At 43.5% G+C, this 22,774-nt stretch overlaps 1 protein-coding gene across 4 annotated transcripts in view; it reads right to left on the bottom strand.

Annotated features, from left to right (window-relative positions):
• Window positions 1–22,774, bottom strand: part of ATF7IP (activating transcription factor 7 interacting protein) — an 815,446-nt gene that overhangs the window by 777,954 nt on the left and 14,718 nt on the right. For 2 of the 4 annotated variants that reach the window (XM_078640244.1, XM_078640260.1), the window contains exons 2-3: window positions 8,571–8,662; window positions 7,343–7,392 (exon numbers count right to left, since the gene is read on the bottom strand). The gene's annotated coding sequence lies outside the window, so the exon portion shown is untranslated. The remainder of the gene's footprint in view (window positions 1–7,342; window positions 7,393–8,570; window positions 8,663–22,774) is intronic. The other 2 variants (XM_078640236.1, XM_078640253.1) reach the window with 1 other exon arrangement.

Here is a 22,774-nt window from a genome sequence, read left to right as displayed (position 1 = left end):
ATACTTGAAATAACCATGGCTTGATCGCATACCTTGTGATCAAATATCGCTGTTCTCTGCTTGAATAATTTGAACTTAGCATGATTAATAACATGCATGATTTTAGAATCTTCTATTTTTGTTATCTATTTTTGTTATTTTTTGGTTTGAGTAACTACACACGTTTTCCTGCATGAGTATTATTGTTACTCACATTGCAGCTTCTCATTGTTCACATTATTGGCTCTACCGTTGAAATCCAAGACTAGCTATATGCTTACTGTATAGGCTCTCTTTTGTACATATGTATATTGTAAATAATTGTAAGGGCTATGTTATACTCTGGATTGAAAATTGCTTTTATATATTCCCCGTTTAGTAACCAGTGTGATGGAGTCCTGATGAAGGCGAGAAGAGGAGCTGGCCTAACGGCTAGGGCGCTCAACCTCGGACCTGGGGATCTGGGTTCGAGACTCGGTAACGACGCCAAAAACCTCCGGTGATTCTGGGCAAATCACTTAATCTCCCTGTGCCTAAAAATGAATGTGTGTTCGTCCTCATGTAACGTAACTGGTGCTATGTAAAGCGCTCTGATACCTGATTCGGTTCGTGTCTAGTTCGCGCTATATAAAACTCTGCAAAAAAAAAAAAAGGCATAGCCGAAACGCGTTGGATTTCAACAAGTGTCACCAAACTCTGCACATTGTATTCCAGTTACAAGACTATGCAAGCTAATTATTAAGTCATTGGCAACAGATTTATTATGAACTTTTGATTATCAAACTGTGCCAGAAAAATTGTTTCAGGAGACTCAGTGAAATGATTGTCTAATGTTACATCATACCATTAGATGCTTTCATAATTGTGGTTCTAATTATACTATTGGGAATGTGTACTCATCAACTTTTTATATGTAATTTCCTGATGTGAAAGTTTTCTCTATCTAATATAAAAAAAAACATTTAAAAAAGAAAATACAAATGTAATGATCAAAATGTTTCTCGTGATGACATTTATAATGAGTTATAACATATTGATATCCAGAGTTCATATGCCCTCTCTATAGTTAAACAGTACTGTGCCCGGTGCTTTTCTTTTCCAAATCTATTTTAGGCACACAAACTTGAAGGTTGATACGACTGTCCGCCAAGACTAGAAAACACTGCTTGGAGAAAACATTAGGATCCGTAAGTGTGCAGGGTTACCCCTTACAATTATTTCAAGCTATTAAGTTATACAGGCACCTACAACTGTTTAGATTCTATTATCAATGGGGATCTAGGCAACTAAGAACAACCAAATGGTAGATTAACTTAATCCTCTGAAATGAATTCGAGATTTATCAACTCAACAGCCCTAAGCCTTTTATACCAAGCCTATCAGTTTTATGGCGAATTCATTAAAACGTTTGGAAAGTGTCTTGCCATTAAGGCACAATGTTCGATGTAAAGACTTGCCACAGAAATGACATTGGAGGATATTTCCTCCTCATTAGTCACACACTCAATTATCAACTGTGAAATTTATCACTATCGTGGCCTTTATGATTAAGAGTATATATCTGTTAAAATTAACAACCTGAAAGGGATCTTGAATGCCAACTGTAAGTGGTGCTGATGTGCACAGGTTTTTCACTTCTATCATTTACATCATTTTGCAGGTTGAATTTTAACTAGAGTCTTGGCAATTTGATCCAACGTACATTTGCCATTATGTTTGGTCAACCACCGACTAAAGCTCGAAGGACCCAATTGGTTTTTTGTTGGTTTTTTTTTTTTAAGTCCTCATATAACCTCCATGCTATCGTATAAGCATCCTCTCGATGTTAGCAACCAAAAAGGTTATAACTTAGAGGGTTTGGTCTCAGCTGATGTTCCATGGGGAAAACCCATTGTGCACATCGTAGACTGACCGAGAGGTGTAATCATTGGACTGTTCGTTGGTCAATTCAGCCCACCCACCTTCCTCCTAGTCTAGTAATCTCCAAAAGGAACCATGCTCACTTCTATTTCTAACACAGTTAACCTTCTGATCTAATTCTTTAAAATATCTAACTGAATTCCACCATTCCCTCCAAGATGGTGGGGTCTGCCCGACGCCACCTTTTGCAAATTTCTCTCCTTACCAGGAGAATCACCTTATTGTGACAGTTAAAGTTAAAAGCGCACAAAAGTACTGACAATATGAGTACAGTTACTTTCGGGTTGCCATCCCGAAATGTTTGGTCAACCCCTGGCTAAAGCACTAAGGGCCAAATTATTTCCAATGGCGATTAGTTAACTGGGGTACCACAGTGTGGGTATGGATACTTATATGGGTTACAAAGGAACTTTTCATTTATAGGCAGGCATTGGGAGAATTACTTGCATTGGATATCCATGTCAGTTCCCCTTGGTTGGCTAATGTCCGTAAATGGCTCTTGGATTTGGGCCTAAGTAAATTTTGGACTGATCCTGGTGCGCTGACCATTGAATCCAGAAGGGAACTAAAAAATGTTTATTGGAACTTTATTTCACGTAAAGTCACTTTGAATTGTGGACATGGTTCATTAACAACTGAATTTCTAATGTTTAAGCCAACTACCTGCTTCGAATTATTTTTAGATCAGATTGAACCACCACTTGCGAAAATACTCTACCTAAAATTCAGGTACCGTATCCTCGGAGTTGGAACATTTACATCCAAATGGGAAAGGCCTCAGAAGAGTGAAGAAGATAGTATGTGTAAAATGTGCCACTTAGGTGAGTTGGAGGACGTAGCACATGTCCTTTTTTTTCTGTCCAACCTATTTGAATGCTAGAAGAAAGTGGATAAAACCGTTGGGGAGGAAACTGGGCATTAGGAAGTATAACGATATGCTACGTATCCTAAAGACTGATAATACACAAATCATTGTATTTGGTATTAGTAGATTCCTGTTGGCTATCAATTTTATGAGAATGAAGAAAGGATTTAAGTTTTAATTACCTACCTACACTAGAGCACTTTAGAATACAATCTTGTACTGCTGGAATAATCGGTTGGATTTTTTTTGCACTTGCACATTGCACTTTATATTGAAGTACTCGATGAAAAGTAGACTTTTATTTATTTATCTAACTGATTTTAATACAAAGGTTAAAGGGTCAAGTTTTTATAGTCCGAAATTGTAGTTAGCCATTAAAGCACTTTAGTATTTTAATTATAAATTGTAGTTTTACCTTTTCAAATATGCCTTTTGTATTTTGCACGGTAGTGAAGATCCTCAAACTCGTGTGAATACAATTGTAAATCTCTGTAAAACCCATTTAGGTTGTTTTAAATGCAGGAATTCTTGAGGTCTATTGTACTAGATTGATATAATTTACTTTTTTAACATTGTTTGCTCTTTTATGATTCTATGAATCGAATAAAGATGTTTTTGATTGATTGATATCAGATGCAAATACAGAGATGAAATAGTGGTACCATTGGGTTGTTCCGTCAGCAGCAAAGGTTCACCTTACAGGGCCACCATCAAGGATAGTGTCATGGGTTAAAGATATGAACAATTCATCCTAGGGATGGATAATTTGATTCCCAACACCTATGTCTTATTTAACAATCTTCCGGCTTTAGGAGTAACAAGAAGACACAGGCAGGTATGTCTTGGACCAAATGGATCGTGAGTGATGGGACAGAGTAACTGCACCCATATATTAAGTCTGGCTAATTATTCCTGGCCCTCGTTATCAGTAGCAGCAGGAAAGGGCATTTATTTAGTCTATGGACAGATGGTATATCCTTGTCTGCCCAAGGGTTACGGGAAGTCATGTGAGCTGGGCAAAGTGCTCCCCTTATTTGTCACACTGCTAATGATCATGGTAGTAAACATCTGCAAACAGTAGAGCTAGAAAAAGAAGAGAGGTGGAGCATATGGATAACTCTGCTGAGGAGCTCAATAATTTGGCGCTAAGAATACTATTTCTTCAATACTGGAGCCTGGGGTTAGACTAGATTAAAGGTAATATAAGCTATAGTTAATGCAATATTAGCCGTTTGAGTGCAAATATGCTCCCTGTTTGCTGTCAGGCATGTACCAAATTATGCATTCACCCAACAAGTAATGTTCATGCTTCAAGCATCGTTATACAACGGGTAGTAGTGGCCGCACTAATGCAAATAAACAATGAATAGCAATCGAATAACGCCTTAGCCGTTAGGCCAACCCCTCTCCCCAATAGCAATTGGGGAGAGGGGTTGGCCTAACGGCTAAGGCGCTCGACCTCGGACCTGGGGATCTGGGTTCGAGTCTCGGTAAGGACGCCAAAAAAAAAACAACCTATGATTCTGGGCAAATCACTTAATCTCCCCGTGCCTAAAATTAAAGTGTGTCCTCATGTAACGTAATTGGTACTATGTAAAGCGCTCTGATAACTGATTCGGTTCGGTTCTTGTTCGCGCTATATAAAACTGCAAAAAAAAAAAATCATAGCTTTTGCACTTAGTCCGAAGAGGGTAAAAGTCCACAAACTATTTACTCTTTTTAGCTTCCCCTTTGTTTTCAAGAACTGTAGGATCAGGTAGATAAGAGGCAGAGAAAGGACGAAAAACAGATGTCGGAACAGCATCCGGACGCTGTGAGAATATATTCATGCTCTGATAATGAATTTTGTAAGTTAAGCTGAAGCAAAACTTAAACAGGAATCTTATGTGCATACATGTCTGACTCACCTACGTCAATATAAGTCAATGATGTTCAAACGGTATAAAAAGACTGCACCAACTACATCTCGTAGAGCATACTTGGAAGCGGACTGCTTTGTATCTCTGAGGCTCAAGTTTAAATAAATATACCTCCTCAACAATGTTTGATACCGGTCTCTCATTAACAGACAAGGGTAGGCGATTTGTGCGTTCACACCAGTTCCCCATGAAAAGATAAAAAGAGAAGCTCTTCTTGCAAAATATCTTTCAACAAACAGAAAGGTTTCATTTTGTTTTTATACAGTTTTCACAGCCATCTAAATAGCCAGTGCATTAAAAAAATGACAACTATGGCCTTGCACTGTAAAGGCAAAAATCACACCTGCCATACACAACTTTTAATTAACAGGAGAGGAGTACTGCAGATACATTGTAGCATCAGAACCCTTTAGCACTTCAGCAGTCTGGCTTGTGACATTTGGGCAACTGTTTCTTTTGCAACTCCGTATTTGAATCAAATGTTCACTTTTTCTGGATATGCCCTATACAATAGTTATAGAACTATCTATTTAAGACCTTTGCTAAGGAACACTGCGGTCAAGATTAACAGACTGCCCTAAGGTTATGTAAAACAGTTGTCACTCGAGTTTGTAAGTACTTGTATTTTGCCTGGAATGTATGTAAAAATGCACTGGTGCCTACTAACTGAATACGAGGAGATGATATACGAATTATTTGTAAAAAGGTTCATTTTTGAAGTACAAATCTATTTTACTATGCTGTGGTGTTTTTAAATATTGTACATTTTGATAGGCATTGCAATTACGTACATTTTGTTTTAATGGAATGTGATGTTCAGGAATAAACTAGAGCTTGCAACAAATGGTTCACATCCCTAGTCTGAGTGCTCCTATGTTAGATGGAGGTCATAGAGTGAGGTTAGTGCTAAGTAAACACGGAAGTGCAAAGGGAAGCACAATGGTGACCATTCAGGCATTTGAACATACACAAAAGAAGCACAAAACCTATATTATGTACTACAAATTAAAATATATCATTTATGAACAATGAAAAGCAAAATGTTAATCCAACTATACACCCTCGTCCAGAGGTATAGAGCTGCAAAAATAGCTTGAAGAAGGTCGACTTAATCGGGACAAAACAGGCGCAATCGGAAAGCAACTTAGACCCAAAACATGTAGCACAACACTTCGCCTAGTTTGAGCAGCATAAAATCATTAAAAAAATACTTAGCCAAAAGTCAGATGCCTTTACAATAATCTATGTGATATAACATAGGTATTTGCAAAACTTTTAGACAGCAAACCAGGGGGAGGGCTCAGCAAGGGCTTAATATGGGCAAGTATCTTAAGGTTTGGCTGTTGCCATATCGACGAACAGACTGCACAGGAGACAACAGAACAAACAAAAGTTCCACCTGAGGTACTGGAAGCATTTTAGGTCTAGTGTGCCACTACTTAACTTGGGTTCTGGCAGACTCAAAATGGTGCTGCGGGTACAGAAGTGATTACAAACAGAGAAAGCATACTCCTATACAAGATGTGGCACAAGCCCCCCTGAATAGCCAGGTACTTCTGTTTTTCTTGTACTCTGATGAGCACCACTTGATTGGGGGTCCTCTATGGAGCAAATTTGCAGGTGCAGGTAAAACAGACCCCCTTTATCAGTTTGTGCATTCTCAAGGCATCTTAGATGGCATCTGATTTTTCGATACCATGTGTACTGTTATGTACGAGTGGAAGAAATGCAGAGATGGTGGTATCCTACCACATGGAGGGGTTACAGCAAGACAACTTGTGAACCCACTGAATAAGCAGGGCAAAAACATTGAGAAAAATAAAATTCTTTCGGAATGGTGGCACAGTAGGAATATATTCTGAAATTCTGTATTCTAGACTATTGTATTGTTTCAATCTATGAACATATTTAGTGCCATACAGCTACCCTAAACAAAAAAGTTTGCATAAGATGTGGCATGGCACTTTTTGTGCAGCACAGAGATATGTTGCCATTGGGGACACTCTTCGTTTTCCTACTATTGGTCTTCTAGATTCAGTTTTTTGTTTTCATTTGTTCACATACTATTATGAGAAAATTGGAATCGACATTCCCAAGGTCTTCCAGTACCACAAGTGTCAACACCATTGCCACGGCAAAGAAACAAAAAGTCTAAATTGCAGGGAGGAATACAGTACAATTTAACAAATGCAGTCCTTCAGGGTGTTAAGGCAGGGGTGAGGAGTGTGTCACTGTAAAAAACAAACTGATTTCCATCCAAATCCGCTGAAAAGACAAGACACTAAGTAAGATGGCATGGTTAGCCTAACAGATGAGCTCTGACAGAACTGATGGCAAATATTGAAAATGAAACAAACAAAAGCCCTCTTGGGTCTCTGTGGACAGGAACAGTTGGATACCACATATCTCTTTTAGCAACAGAATCATATAGATATAGTGCAAAAAGACCAGCCTCCTGTTTGAGTCATGCACAAAAAAGAAAAACGGTCTCATAGGAGCCACTGTCTCATAGGAGCCAGTTCTATACGTCTACAACATTAAGAATACAATACAAACTAAATGTTAGCCTTCTGCAACAGAACTAAACAGCACATTGATACAGGTGGTGGCTTATCATCCGCTCAGGTCATTAGAAAAAGGAGATTGTAAGTTTTCATACCCTCATGGAGGTAGACTGCAAGGCCATCGGCGGAGGACACATCATGGGACCTGCAACAGAAAGATGTTCTATGAAAAATTATATTAGTTTCATTCAGCAGTCGTCACAGAGGAAGACTAATATCACGCATAGGATACAAAGCATCCCTGTAAACTTTTACAGACCAGACATCGATCTCAAAATCCACACCCTCACAGAACCCATGGTTAGCAAATAATATACAAACCAAGAGATATAGATAAAACCAGAAAAACAAACACAAAAACTAATCAAATAAAATAGCTGATTCTAACTAACCAATATTTTAGAATTAAACAGCATGCAAGCATTTAAAAACACGTACAAATGACAGAAAATAGAAAACATGACACCACTAGCAATGAACTTCATGGACTTGTCTGTAGTTATCCTAATGGTTCCATCTTTTAAAGGAATTAAGCCTTGCCTTAGCAATGTTTTGGAAAAGGGAAAGCAGCAGTTTGGGAAGAAGCCACATTCAGTGGGCCTATGTCCTCTAAAGTGATGACTGGAAAGGTCAAACGGTGAGGCCACACTGTCTTTCATTCATGAAATTTCGTTTATGGGCATCCTTTATCAATTTTTGTTCTCCTAGCTATATCTAAACTTAAGTCATCACTTTATTACTATGCGCCAAAAGACCTTGAGTTGCAGTGGTGGCATGAATCATGTTCCACTAGAACAGCCCAATGCTTTCATATATTATATATAAAAAAACAATGAAAAAAAAAGGACTACAAAAAGGTACACGTTGTAAAAATTAACCTACAATAGTATCACTGAAAGTGAATCAGACTACAGTATAAATAAGGCTTCAACTCGAACAAAGCACGAATTGCCCGTGAGTCCGAGCCAATAACGGTCAGATGCATACTGAAACATTCCAGCCACTTTGTCTTACAATAAGGATTAAGTCACCCAACTACGTTCTCCAACCAGGGAGTGCTAGGGAAAAGAAAATTGAGGTTAACTAACGTCACCTGGTTGGGTGATGGAACAACACCTAAAAGTTTGGTGGGAAATTAATGACGAATACAGCGGGAGGAAATTAAAACAAAATGCTTTAATATACGCATACCGAAATTCATAAGTATCTATTTGGTTTAAAAACGTGTGAATGTTAGAGCTCTTGATTTACAAAATATATTTAAAACTGTTATCTAAATGATAAACTATGCTGCACTGGGGGACTTATTACTAGCATTATTACCTTGGTGATCGGGTGCATTGGAGCTGGAGCTGCATTACTCTTGTAGGGCATTCCAAATTGACTAAGCCTTTTGTATGTTACTGCTGGCAATCCTGCAATGAGATGATCAAGGCTGGTGATTTTGCATAAGGTGGCCACTAATGTATTCTTGTCTGAGGTGTACAACACCAATATTAGTAGCCCTTAATGATTTTCATCGAACATAAGTAGCTCTTGTTAGTGAGAAGGTTTAAGACCCCTGCTCAACTGCAACTGTCAGATAAAAGCCAATGGGGCAAAGAGGGAAAACTACCGGTCAGCCTTCTGTAGAATACTGCGCAGTTGATTTTATTGGGCACTCCTTACTTTAACAGACAAACTGTGTTAAATCAGTGAGTGTACCTTGTTGCTATTGTGCTGCAAATTCCTCTTGCTAGCAAAAAAGTATTAACAGTGCATTACGATTTCAGAAATACACGTAGGGTTGGAGCAGTCACCAAAGGCATGTTAAACAAAGCAAGGCATGAATGTTTCTGTCAACCACATCTGCCCTTCAAAACCTTAACGTTGCTGCGAAAGTTCCAGATTTCTTTACAAGCCAATCCAGTTCAGTTATTTTGCAATTACATTCCAAAGTATATTAAGATTTTAAAAGTCCCTTGCAAGATCTTCCACAGGGTAGCACAGAGCATAATATAAATGACATAAAACTTGATAAAATGTAAAAACGACAGTGCCTAACATAAGGAAGGGTAGGTTATTGGTTCTATAAATCAATCCATAGTCACACTGGTATCTCACTGGGCCCCCTCGGCACCAAATAGGAGGATGCCATAGGAAAGATGCTCCACGACAAGGAATGGTCTCAGGCACTGGTGTTCCCACACAATGTCTCGAAAAACACAAGATTTAAAAACATACAGTTCCACATACAACACAGCACTTACCTCGACACAACTAAACAAGCACTTTCCTACAACAAATCTAACCTACCCCCGCTGACGGTTGGATGAGGCTGACCTTTGACATATGCTATGGGGCAGCCCAGCCCTTCATGTCTACCACACTGCATGACGTCATCTAACTCGCTGACCTCAATTACTGGGAAGCATGCGCCATTGGCATTTTCAAATGTAGAAAACGTCATGCTGTCCACACCGGATTTACGAGCCTGGTTTTACTATTAGCCAAATGAACATTTACAATGCATTGAAAGACACCCACTCACCCACCCTTGGAAGCCTGGCGTGGTTCGGAAATGGGTAATCACAGAGAGAACAGCTCTCTGATATGAAGAAGCGTGCTGCATTCGCAGACACCCCATCTTTCCTGAGTGTGACATTTTTTTCCCAGTTCCTACACCCCGCTACCCCAGAGGACCCTCCCGGGACTCAGCATCGTTGCCCCCCCCCCCATACATGAGCCACTTGGATACACACACCCCTTCCCACTTTCATAAGATGCCCGGAAACTCATGGAGGTAGTCCTCTATGTGTCCAATTTTTCCGTGAAATGTACACATGCCTCGTGCCAACTGCGGTATCTGCCACTGATTGCGCCACTCAAATATTTTGCGCTATCCCCCTCCACCTGTATCATACATGTGTACTTGCAATAACCACTAAAAGCCTTCGACTTCGTCCCCCTATACGGTTATTCAACTTTTTATAGCATTTATGTGGTATGAGTCAACATTCTGCTGGAACTCTGAATGCCATCTGTCATGCACATAACACTTGTTAACTTCAACAGCAACTACTCTTATTCATGACTGTGTAGGAGTATTTCCTACTGTATTACTGATCTTATTATACTGTGGAAAATCCCAATAAAAAGAATATCTTTAAGAAAACAAACATTTGCAATGAGATTATTGATGACAATGCCTTTTATCCATCAGTTTTGAAAAGTAAAACCTAAATAAAAGGCATTGTTATTTTTAAAGCGGTCGATGGAAGGGCTCAATGACTTCCTTGTATAGTACGGAGTACTAGCCAATGGCGACCTCATGCCTTTTTTGTGCAAAATGTACACCTCAGCACTCCAGGCATGCAGCTGCTATTGGCAAGTACTCCAATAAACAGAAAAGATGGCAGCCACTATGGTTAAAGAGGACCGCCGTGGCAAAGTAAATAAAGAAAGGAGCGCTGCAGCTTTAGTCAAAGCGACCCACCCTGGCAAGGTAATGAAAGAAAGGAGCACAGGTGCTATAGTCAAAGCAGACCACGTGGCCAAATCTTTTTAATGTTGACGAAAAGATGCAAGCTGTTTTTTGTAAATAATGCCTGTAGGAAGGTGGCTCTGTATATACTATACCAAAATAAGGTACAGTGTGCACTGAGTCCTGTGGAACTCCAAAGGTAGGCAGAGGTAAATGTAGATAGCACCTTACTCTCCATTTGTAGTAGTGTGGGCGAGCAGTAAGGCTAGTGATAAGCATTTGCACTCAATACAATACAAAAATACTTTTATTTGGACTTCTTTAAAATCATAAAAGGGTGGAGCGAACCACCTTGGTACATGAAAACAAACAATTGTTTGAAGTTAAAATTGCAAAAAACTCATTTGTGTAATTGGTTAAAATAGTGTTAGGACTATTTCTGCGTAAAGTCCCGCCCTGTTAGGGAAGCAAACTTCTAGGTGAGTTAATTAAAACTGTACACAAGCATACACATTTCTCCGGGGTATAATAAAGTGCAAGTGCAGAGGGGGTATGGACTTCGGAGTTTAAAATAGATGAATGAGGCACTTCTGTATAGTCAAGTTCAGTTCATCCGTTTGTTCTCGTCTAATTCTTCTGCCGCTAGGTTCCAAAATGTTATTACCTTGCAAGACAATTGGACAGACGAGCCTCGAAGATATTTTATAACAGCCGCTCTGCAGGTCCTCATTTGTGCTCTCCTCAGTGTTGCCCGATGGAGAGTTTTCAGAGTTTTTAGTAGCGCAGGACAGATGCATAATAGGTGGAGTAGTCACTCATCTCCATGATCACAAAGGCAGCATTCCTTGTCAACCAAGTCAGTTTCCATTTTCAGGTGAGGTCTTTCAAGGGGAAGGATCCCAGTCTCAATAGGGTCAGATTTTGCTTTTATTGGTCTGAGAAGTTAAGGCTCAAAAAATCCACTCGATGGCTCGCATTCGCGACCTAAATTTAATGAGGGTGATCGTTTTTTTGGTCCTACTAGCCCTTTCTGGCGAGTAGGAAGACAAAGTCACTTTTGTCCTCAGTCTCTGAAAACAGACCGAACGTGACAAGATAACAAGATTTAAAGGCATTTTTATTGCTCACAAAGTGAATGAGCAATGCCTTTAAATCTTGTTATCTTGTCACATTTGCTCCGCTTTTAGAGACGGAGGTCAAGTAGGTTGCAGTTAGGTCATGGAAATTTTTTAAGGTACTAGACCTGCATCTTTTGTTTTTTTCCGAGCCCTGGAAGTATTCTGACAAATACAGTTAAGGTTCAACGAATTACACGATGGCATGTCTGCCCGTGCAGGTGTTTTGTGGGCCAAGGGGACTTTTTCTGTTAACAGCGATTGTTGCTTGATGGCTTTGTTAGCTATATGTTGGGGCCAAGTCAGCTCTTCTCTGCAGTCTCCTCTGCTGGGTGTCTTCTTTCATCCTTCTTCGTAGGTTGCAGGAATCTGTCTTCTTGGTTCAGGGCTGCCCCCTAAATACTGTACTTAGGGGTCTCAAGGTCAGCAGCCAATGGGTACTGACCATAGGGTGACTACACCCTTAGTGTGCTCACCCCACAGGAGGGTTTAATCTGCTGAGAAGTTTGATACCAAACTTCCCAATTTTCAGTAGAGCCATTTTGCGTGCGGCGGAGTTCGTAATGACAAACTCCCAGCACAATATACTCTTAATGGCATTACAGCACTTACAATGTCTAAGAATTGGTCTAGACACTATAGGGGTACAGGGCTCAGGTACAGTGCATCCAGCTAGAGGGGTGGCTGACCTATGCCAGGGCAGTGGGTTGTAGGCATGGCACACAGGGATGTGTGCCATGTCGACTACTTTGTTCTTCACCAAAACACGCAGCCTGCAATGGAAGTGTGTGTGCGTGTAAAGGTACAGGGCCACTAAGAGTGGCACAATAAGTGCTGTAGCCCTTAGAAGCCTTCCCTGGCCACAGTGCCCTTGGTACCCATGGTACCTTTTACAAGTGACTGATATGTGGCTAGAGGGGTGCCAAATGGGGGTACAGTTTTGGGATAGAACACAGACCCTGGGAACCTGACTGGCAGGGTCCCAAGGCACATAGAGTCAAAGGGCATCAGTAGTCCGGCAAAAAGTTGTGAGGTTACTCCAAAAGAAACCCAGATTCCTACAATGAAGCATCATCATTGATTAAAAGGCTGGTTTTGCAAATATGATGCATCCACCATTACTTGAAAAAATATATAAAAGCGGGCGCTGTGCTGCGTCACAGGAAAGCATAACGTGGGTGGACCAGGAGAAATCATTCAAGACACACACTAAATGAAAAATACCAAGAAACACCACAAGTAAAAGGACCCGTCCTCATGGGAGGTTACAAATGTAGATAAGGTGGTACCAAGAATGGAATGCTAAGCCCTAAGCCTATGCATGAATCAGAAGCAACCAACTAGAAGAGACAGGAAACAACCTTTACAACGCAGTCATTACATAGCACTACACTTACAACGCAATCATTACATCTCACCATCCTTTACAACACATGTCACTACAACGCAGGCATTACAACGCATACCATTACAACGCATGACACTACATTGCATAGTACCCCTACACTATCCAACACTCACCCTACTGTTGCACCTCCCTGGAGTTAGAATAGTAATGTGTACCCCTATACGACTTACCTTAAATGCAATGTAATGGAATGCGTTGTAATGGTATGCGTTGTAAAGGTAGTATGCCATGTAATGGAATGCGTTGTAAAGGTAGTTTTTTAAAATGCGATGTAGTGTCATTCGATGTAATAGAATGCGTTGTAGTGGATGTTGCGATGTAAAAACTGCGTTGTAAGTGCATGCCTTGTAAATGTATGCGTTGTAACGTCATACATTCAGAAAAAACAGAAACAGGACCCAAATAAAAAAAAGAGGAGCAGAAATTGGGCAGAGCTTCCAGTCCATACCCGATTACAGCATGCCTTGCAGAGCAGCACATGCGCTGCCCAGGCTCAACTTTAACAAGCTTCCCTCACACATAACAAGTATAGGTTAGGTGACAGCAGCAATCGAGCTTCCCTCACAAATAACAAGCATAGCATAGGTGACATCAGCAGTGCATGACCCATGTGCATCCCCCATTTGCACTTAAAAACAAGTATACTATAGGTGACAAGAGCAGTGCAAGCGTCATTCACACATAAGAAAGGTATAACATAGGTGCAAGCTTCCCTCACACATAATACGGGTACATAGGCATCAACAGTGTCAGTTGCATTGCAAGCTTCCCTCAAACATAACAAGCATAGCATAGGCGACAACAGCAGTGCACGCTCCATTCGCACTTATCACCGGTATAGCATAGATGGAACCAGTGCAAGCTTCCCTCACGCACATAAAACATAGTCACGTACAGCACCGCACACACTCACGCGTGATGGTGATGGGCGTGCGGTCACGGCCCACATGCATAGACCCGTTGTTGTCTTACACTATGCGACAACAATTCATATCAGGGTGCTGTGCTGGAGACACGGCATCCTTGTACTGCTCGACAGCGCACCCATGATTCATTCAGAGCTCTGAACACGCATTCTTCTCGCGCCGCGGCTACTGTTTTGGGAGCGCCAAGGTCAGTCGAGATCTGTTACTCTCATGATATTTCACTGCTCTGAAGGACTGGCGGCTAAGGCACTCGTCTGGGGATGAGGAAGCAGCGTCCGCCCAGCATTAAAGGAAGGGAGTGTGTGACGTGCGTCCGGCGGGGAGTATAAGTGAGAACTGGCACCACACGGGAAGGTTTAGCTCTGGCACCACATGGGGGAAGCTACCGTTGGCATCCCACCAGAAAGTTACCTCTGGTACCACACGGGGACAGTGATGACTGGCGCAACACGAGAACTGTCACCACACAGGAAGTTATCTCTGGCACCACACGGGGACAAAACCACTGGCATCACACAGGGACAGCAACCACCTGACCCTCATGTAGACGGATACCACTACCACCACACGGGGACAGCCGCCACCTACACCACACGGAGATATAGCTACCACTGGTATCACATGTCAAGGCGGGAACTGGCACCACACGGGAAGGCGAGAAACGGCATCACACACAGGCCACCACCGACAGCACACGGCAAAAGCTTCAGGACACTGGGAAAGCAATTAGTGGCACCACAGAGGGAAAGCCAGCACTAGCCTCACACGGGGAAAATGAGGAGTGGCAGCACACCGGGAAAGCAATGACGTGGAGACACACGGGGGAAAAAGGACAATGGCACCACGGGGTATGTAACTTTTACACCGCGGCGTTTAACACAATGAAGATTACAACACAAGTCTTACATAGATAGATGGTGGCGCGCCTACCTGCTGGTGCAGAAGTGGGAAGAGGAGCAATTCCCCAATATTTCTTCCAAAACTAAAAAAGAAAAAAAAAGAAAAAAATAAATAAAAAAAAATCGCTGCACTCAATTAACCCCTTGCATGCTGATGACGGCCCCCAGCCGTCATGCACTACATTGCTCGTATGCTGATGACGGCTGGGGGCCGCGCTGAAATCTGCAGCACAGGAGCAGAATCGGCCCAGCATGGAAGGGGTTAATTTAGATTTGGCAATGCTATTCCAACAGAACAGTCAACCACAAAAGCGTTTCGACGAAACTGTGTTGCTCACGGTAGGGGAGTCCCTTTTTCACGTCAATTTAAATAGAAAAAGCCCATCTCGAAAATATATATAATAAATTATCACCCAGACAGCTACACGCAGCAGTAAGAATCTAGAGGTATAATTGACAGTAGAGATGGATGGAAAGGAAAGCCACTACCTTGCGCCACAGGTCGTCAACCAAAGACACCAGAAGAGCTCAAACTGAGTCCACATAGGAAACGGAGCACTAGCTGAACACATACAGGGCGAACTACAAGAGATGGACTGGAGCCAGCAATCCCCATAGGAAGGAGCGGAAACCAGGAGTAGGAATTCAGCAGTGCAACAACTATCCAATTCTGGAAGGCCCAAGGTTACTACAGATTGCTTCAATAACACATTCAAAATAAGCATCGGCAGAACCAAAAGGCCTCGTGCCTGCTGCTATATTTTGGGCTTTGCAAATATGTATTGTGTCAAAGTGTTTGTAAAACGTAATTGCTTGGGGAGCAAATGGGCCTGTAAATAGCAATGATGTCATTTAACAGTGATGTAATATGTGAGGTGTATACTCTCCCTCTGTGAAGTCAGTTTTAAAATAATTGTATTTACAGAAATACCAAAGGCAGAAGAAAATGAGATGGGATGGGGGACTGAAAAGAGAGAAAAAAAAAAAAAAAAAGACTTGAGGGCATCAAGAAGGGAGTGGATGTAAAATTGACAAACAGCAGAAGGTGGTAAATCGAGAGGAAAGAGGAGGGGCAAAGAAGCAGCGGGCATGCGAGGCCCCCTGGCAGGAGATGCGAGCAGGAGACGCAGATTCTGTAAACTTTCCTGCCTTTGAACCTTTGAACTTGAAGAATCACAAGGCAGGTTAGCGCACTGAGCTGTGCAGGGCAGGGGCGCGCATGTGACTTACCCAAAGATGGTGTCACTCCTGGTGTCACACATGGCATGGGCTAGCTTCACTCTCAAACACAACGTGCTACACCACAGAGGCTTTCTCCCCTTCATGCCGGTGAGCTCGAGTGTTAAAGAAACCCACACCAACTTTCCCCAGAGATTCCTTCACATAGATAGCTCTCTACCAAAACACCACATGATACCAATCTCTCTGTCGCCTTTCCGTGAACCCGATATTCAGACAGCTCCCGATTAGATTACAAGCATGAGTTATCTGGAAAACACGCCGGAATGCAGCCACAGCCCTGAGTGAATTAGGCGCCGTTAAAAAACAAGCAGCACTATAGTTAAAAAAAGAAAAAGCTCGCGAGTGGTGCGCACGCGCGCGCAACTGCGAGGCATATGTCTTCAATTATCGCGCCCGTGTCTGGCCACGATAATTGAAGAAATATGGGTTTTGGTGCGCGTAACAGACACCAATAGGCCATGGGCGGGGCTACGCGACCGCCTATGGCCTATTGCGTGTTCTGTTAAAAAACAACACGCACGCAAAGCCCAATCAAAATGGATCATAGAAAATGAACACGCACAAGCGCTGTCATTTTCTAGGTCCATTTTCAAAACCCAGAGAAAAGGACTCTGGCTGCGCGAACACTGCTACGCAGTGAACGCTAGGCCGAGACCTAAAAAGGAGGAACATGTTATAATGCTTAATTGAATGTTCTGAGGATCGGTGCCAAACTAGAAAATTGTAATTTCAAAATTGCATAACACATGCAGCGTATCGAAAAATGGCAAATCGTGTTTTTATTTTTAAAAAGCAGCACGGTTGGGGGACACAAAGACAAAAATTAAAGGTGAGGCAGGTGTGCGGGTGTCAGAGTGGAAAGGGTAAAAGGACGAAGAAGTGAGAATATATGGGATGAGTGAGGACTGCTAAGGATAGGGTGAAAATGTCAATGGCTGAGGATAGGAAATTGGAGTTAGCATGTGACTACAGTGTGAATGCAGTGAAAGTGTGCCTTGGGAGACACAAAGATGGAATAAGATTAATAAGAGGTGAGAGTGGATACAGACTGAGCATGCTAACAATGCAAAATATGAATGGGGTGTGGCAAGCAGGGGAAAGCTAACAAGAGAGGAGACAGGGAAATAGTGTATATGGAACGGATGGAAGAGAGAGGAGGGTGTTGAGGAGAGACTGGATGTTTATAAGTGGATGAAAGTTTCTTTATCAGAGAGGAAGTAGAATGAGGTGATGATAGGAAAGGCAAAGCATCTTCCAAATGAATACAACAAAAGGGAGTGTGGAATTTTATGTCTTATGAGATGTATAAATTGGTTCTGCATTTTAATTGTACTGCTATGGTTTTATTTTTCATTTATCTGAAATATGTGGCACACAAAACTGAATTGGAACCTACATTTTTAGGCTTCTGAAACACTGGCTACTTTGGAAAAAAAAGTCTGAAGCATCACGATAATGTAGATAAGAAACTACATACTGTATCATTCTACATGCCCCTAAAATGCAATAATGTACTCCACACTCTTTCCTAGCCAACATTACCTACTGGCTCTCAGCTAGAGTCCGTACACAAGCTCAACTGCAGAAATGAGCCAAAAACAACTTACTACATAACCCTCTTCCGCATCATTGTTCAAGAATTGTAAAATTGCACCTTCCTTTTGTTGGATTGCTCATCTACGGCAAAAATGGTCTAGTCACCTCTGTTAACTCACACAGAATCAAGAGACCCATCTTACAAAGACAGTTGTGAACACTGCTAAAACGTTTTGTTTGAGGAATTTAGAATACATAAATCCAACTACATTTCTTCATGAAATTACTGAACAATGGGCCCCAATTGCTTTAAGATCCGAGCATCCGGGGAAGGTGGGGGAAGGGCTAGCCACGCCTAAAGATGGCCGCTTTCTAAGTGAGCTCTTTCGGTCACTCCAAAATCCTGCATTTATCCTAAGCTTCAATCCTGCTAACGAACTGAATAAGCAGCGATGACGAATCGGAACATTCCACCAACCCATTAAGCCGACTCTTACTCTTGGAGGAGCCTCACGGTCGAAGAAATCACTCATGAAAACCCTCTGCTAAAATACGGCCTAAACAAAGTATATAAGCGTAACCCGACTTACGGCAGTGGTGATCGTGAATCGATGTAGATGCGCTGGCGGAAGAAACTGGGTCCGAGAGCAACAAACTGACGACTGCTGGCGGAGTGCTGCAGCTGCCTCCCTCCGTGTGTTTGGACGACTGAGGGCGATAGCTGGGCCTGCTACCTCGCTACGGGGGCTGCAGGCGAGATCCACGCGCATGGTGGCCTGCGCCCCGGGGAGGCAGCTGGGCACAAAGACTGTCTACCGCATGCGGCCTATACCCGTGCGATAAATCCCGTCCGATGGTATGTGATAAGCGCTGCTCCACTATTGCCGTATTGCGGCCAACAGCGATGGGGCACAAACGATCATGCTGCCACCCGTAACCGCACAGTGCTGACTGTAGACCCTCCTGCCATAAGGCGAAGCCGGCTGGGATAAGATGACCGCGACCCTATGCTACTTGCCCATTTACCTCTGATCAGCTGAGCATTTGCTGACCTCAGTGTGGGGATCAATCCACGGTACCTGCATGTTCCAATGTGCGAGGCCTGATACGGGCAGTGCGAGCTGGGCATGAGGACGTGAAGGATGGGCGCTCTCCGTGCTTGCGCCATGAGTGAGAAGAAGGATCCGGCCCTCTCGGAATTCACTAGAGAGCGCCTGCTACTCCACAGCAACCTGCTGGGAGGAACCCTGCAGGGACCCCACCACTGACCTCGAAGACCCACGTTGTACCAGCGCCATTGCTGTAAGTGTACACGCTGCGGGTGCGACTAATCTTAGTGTGCCTATACGTGACCAGCACAACAAATTAGACCGATCTCCTTTTACCGCTGTGCCTAAATCTACTACGCTCATAACCACCGTTTTATCTGGTTACTGGGCACCAACAACATTACAAAATCTACAGCAACTGGTTTGGTATACCCTACTGAACCTTGGGTAAACCGGACAGGAATCAACCCAAACTAAACTTTGAATAGCACAAAAAAAATACAGAAAGTGAACCGGACGGGCAAAATGATGCATAGTAGACTTTGTCAAGCACAGGTGGACCCGATACTGGTGATATTCAGACCATGTTGACAACAATACAAGCCTCCCTCACTAATATATACGGCAAAAACGACTCCCCAACATATCATGTAGACTACATGTCTGAGCGGCTGGACAGACATACTGAAAGAATCGATATGGTGGAACGGCGCATATCGGACTCGGAAGATGCCCAAAGACAATTAGAAACTAATAAACAAGGCAAAATGATACACACCTGAAGGCACTCATGGCAAAGACTTAAGATCTTGAAGCAAGATCACGTTGCAGTAACCTACGCCTTATGGGAGTCGCAGAAACGACCAATACGGGTCCCATGGAACTATATATTGAGCAATTACTTATCACTCTCATGGGCAGACACATTTTTTCTGAAGTCTTCATAGTAGAAAGGGCTCATAAATCACTAGAGTTATCTCCACCACCTGGATCTAGACCGCGTTCGAGAATTGCTAAAGTCCTAAATTACAGAGACCGTTAGCTTACCCATCTCACGGGCTTTGCGAAGGGCTGCCTAAGTACAAGAGGCCCGGAAGAAATTTGTTGCAGTTAAAAAGCTGCTATGGGATCACAATATATCATATGCAATGCTCTACTCAGCTAAGCTGAAAGTAACTGAGGGTGGAAAGGCAGTGATCTACACTGAATCAAAAGACGTGCTCAAATACCTACAGCACAAATGACTTCAACCTCCGAGCCGGAAATCGCCTAGTGGCAGTCCAGAAGAACTCACGATTACCTCAGATTTTGAGTAATGGACCCCTCTACACTGCACCGATTCGCGTGCGCCGCTGCATGCCACGAACTGTATCCACGTGTCTACGCAATGTCACAGATAGAATATATTGTAATTCTCTGAGTGGGAGTAAGCAGGGACACAGTCATTACAAACTGGCATGATGCCCTTCCTTAACTGTGTTCAAGTTACCAAGTTAATTTTGATAACTATCCAATTACATTATACTACATTGGTTCTGATGTTTGGAATGTCGCCACATGTTCTAGAGTGAGCCCATGGTTGACATTTGTCGCCGGGGTATCCGGCTGGCAGCTTTTGCCCTAGTGTGTATACCACACCAACCCCATTAGATTGGGGGCTTTGCTTATGGGGATTGTCTTTGTCATAATTGGGATGATGAAGTGGGAGGGGTGGGTGGGGGGTAGAGGCAGGACCAATATTGAATTACATACTCTTCTTTATCAAGTCACGATACAGTTGCTAGTGACAACTGGCACTGTGCAGGCACACACTAAGTACCTTGATGGGTTCTGGATGACATTGCCTGTAAGCATTACGAGTAAAAAAATATTTGTTAGATGCTATATCTGGAAACATATTGACACACAATAGCAGTTACCCTAGCCCACTGAAATTAGCCACCTGGAATGTACGGGGACTAAATAACCCTAGAAAAATCAAACAGGTATTAGCGTACCTGGACAGGCATGCTATAGACATAGCTATGCTCCAAGAGACGCATTTGCTACCAGGCAAACCCGATAAACTAGGGAATCGCTGGGCAGAGCTGGTAGTTTCGTCATCATACTCTACTTATGCGGGGGCATTACCCTGATAAGGAAAAGAACACAGTTTATATTGGAGGGGGCAATCACAGACATGCAGGGGAGATATGTTATCCTAACTGGAATATAACGAGGCACAATAGTAGGTCTAATCAACACATGCGGTCCTAACATAGATGACCCTGACTTCTACATGCAACTATGTACAGAGATACGAGTACAGAGGGGACTAACAATAATGGAACTAGTATGGGGCGGAGTTCTAAATGTGGCGCTAAATAGCACATATAACAGATCACAAGACACGACCGAGAGACACCATAGTGCAGTCGCGGTTGTTTTAAATGGGATGACAGAATTCAAAATGCATGATATATGGCGTATGCATAATCCACATACATATGAAAGCACCCACTCCTCGACGGTCCATAATAGCTGGTCCAGACTTGATTATTGGATACTCACGGATCAGATGTGCACATGGACCCATAATGTCCGACACCTTCCAAAAACACTATCAGACCATAAGCCTGTTCTGATGTAAATGTAAATGTACAGGAATTTATATAGCGCAAATCACCAAGCGGTTTCTAAGCGCTTGCTTAGGGAACCCATCCTGGTATTCCCCTGTGAGATAACCCCGGCAGGGTATCCGCAAGGTGAAAGCCAGGCATCCCGCCACGAGGGGCCGTTGTGGAGATTAAGCAAGCTATTGCCCAGAGTCGCCTGGATGCCAAAGGAGAAGCTCTCCCCATGGTTTGCGATCGAGCGCGCCCATCGCTCTTTGGCTCCCAAACCACCACCGGGAGCCCCGGCTTGCCCTTTATCCTCCGTGTCCTCAACTTCCGAGACCGGGACGCCATCTTGAGAACGGCTAGGGAGTTAGGGCAGATACACCATCAGGACTCCAGGATAATGGTTTTTCCGGACTACTCAAGGGAGGTCCAGTCCCAACGCAGTTCCTACGACGAGGTGAAGCAGAAGCTTAGGGCGATGAACCTCCGCTATGGGCTCCTCTTTCCGGCCCGGCTCAAGGTGTTCTTTCAGGGACGAACTCTCTTCTTCGACTCCCCACGTGCGGCGTGGACTTGTGTCACGGAGGAGCGGCCCCTCCAGCTGCAGGTGACCCGCTACCCGCTCCAGAAGGTCCCATATCGCCAGAGCAGCGCTGCATCTAAGCCCAGGCGGCACAAGACTGGATCCCGCAGGAGGGGGCCGCGCAGGGGATGGGAATCCCGATCGCCGGTCTCGTAGGCCCGGCAGGCCTCCCCCGAGGTGCAGCAGCGTGACCCCGATCCGTCATCATTGTCCCCGTCCCTGGTTGACCTGAGCAGTGCCCCTGGACCCGCGGGCACAACCCGACGCGCATTGTCAGACACTGACCTTTCCAGAAGCCCGATGCTCCGAAGGTGACTGACTCATGATTGGGAGCGCCACCGTGTTGGACTGCTCTGACCTGGGGCCCGTAGCCCGTGCCCGAGTCTGGGGGGCCGGGGTTGAATATGGCTGAGGCCCGCGGCCCGGACCTGCTGAGGCTCCTTTGGCCTTGCGACTGGGGGTTTGGGGTTCTTCCTGCACCGTCCCAGAGACACAGGCCTGTTCATAGACTGTCATCCGTCTTCACTCCTGCCACTGAACTGTGATGTTTCTTGTTTGGCACTGTTGGTTCATATCCTACATCATGGAGGGGGGTCCTCCCTGTTGGTGTCTTGACCATAGTTCCTACCCCTAGCTAACCGTTTTAGATTAGCACCTGTCCCCTACTAGGTGTGTTTTCTGTTGTGGGACTGCATTTGGGGCAACA

The sequence above is a fragment of the Lissotriton helveticus genome, chromosome 1_1 (assembly GCF_964261635.1).
Source record: "Lissotriton helveticus chromosome 1_1, aLisHel1.1, whole genome shotgun sequence".
NCBI lineage: Eukaryota > Metazoa > Chordata > Amphibia > Caudata > Salamandridae > Lissotriton > Lissotriton helveticus.
Note: the sequence above shows the minus strand (reverse complement) of the source record. Positions and strands in the feature narration are given on the sequence as shown.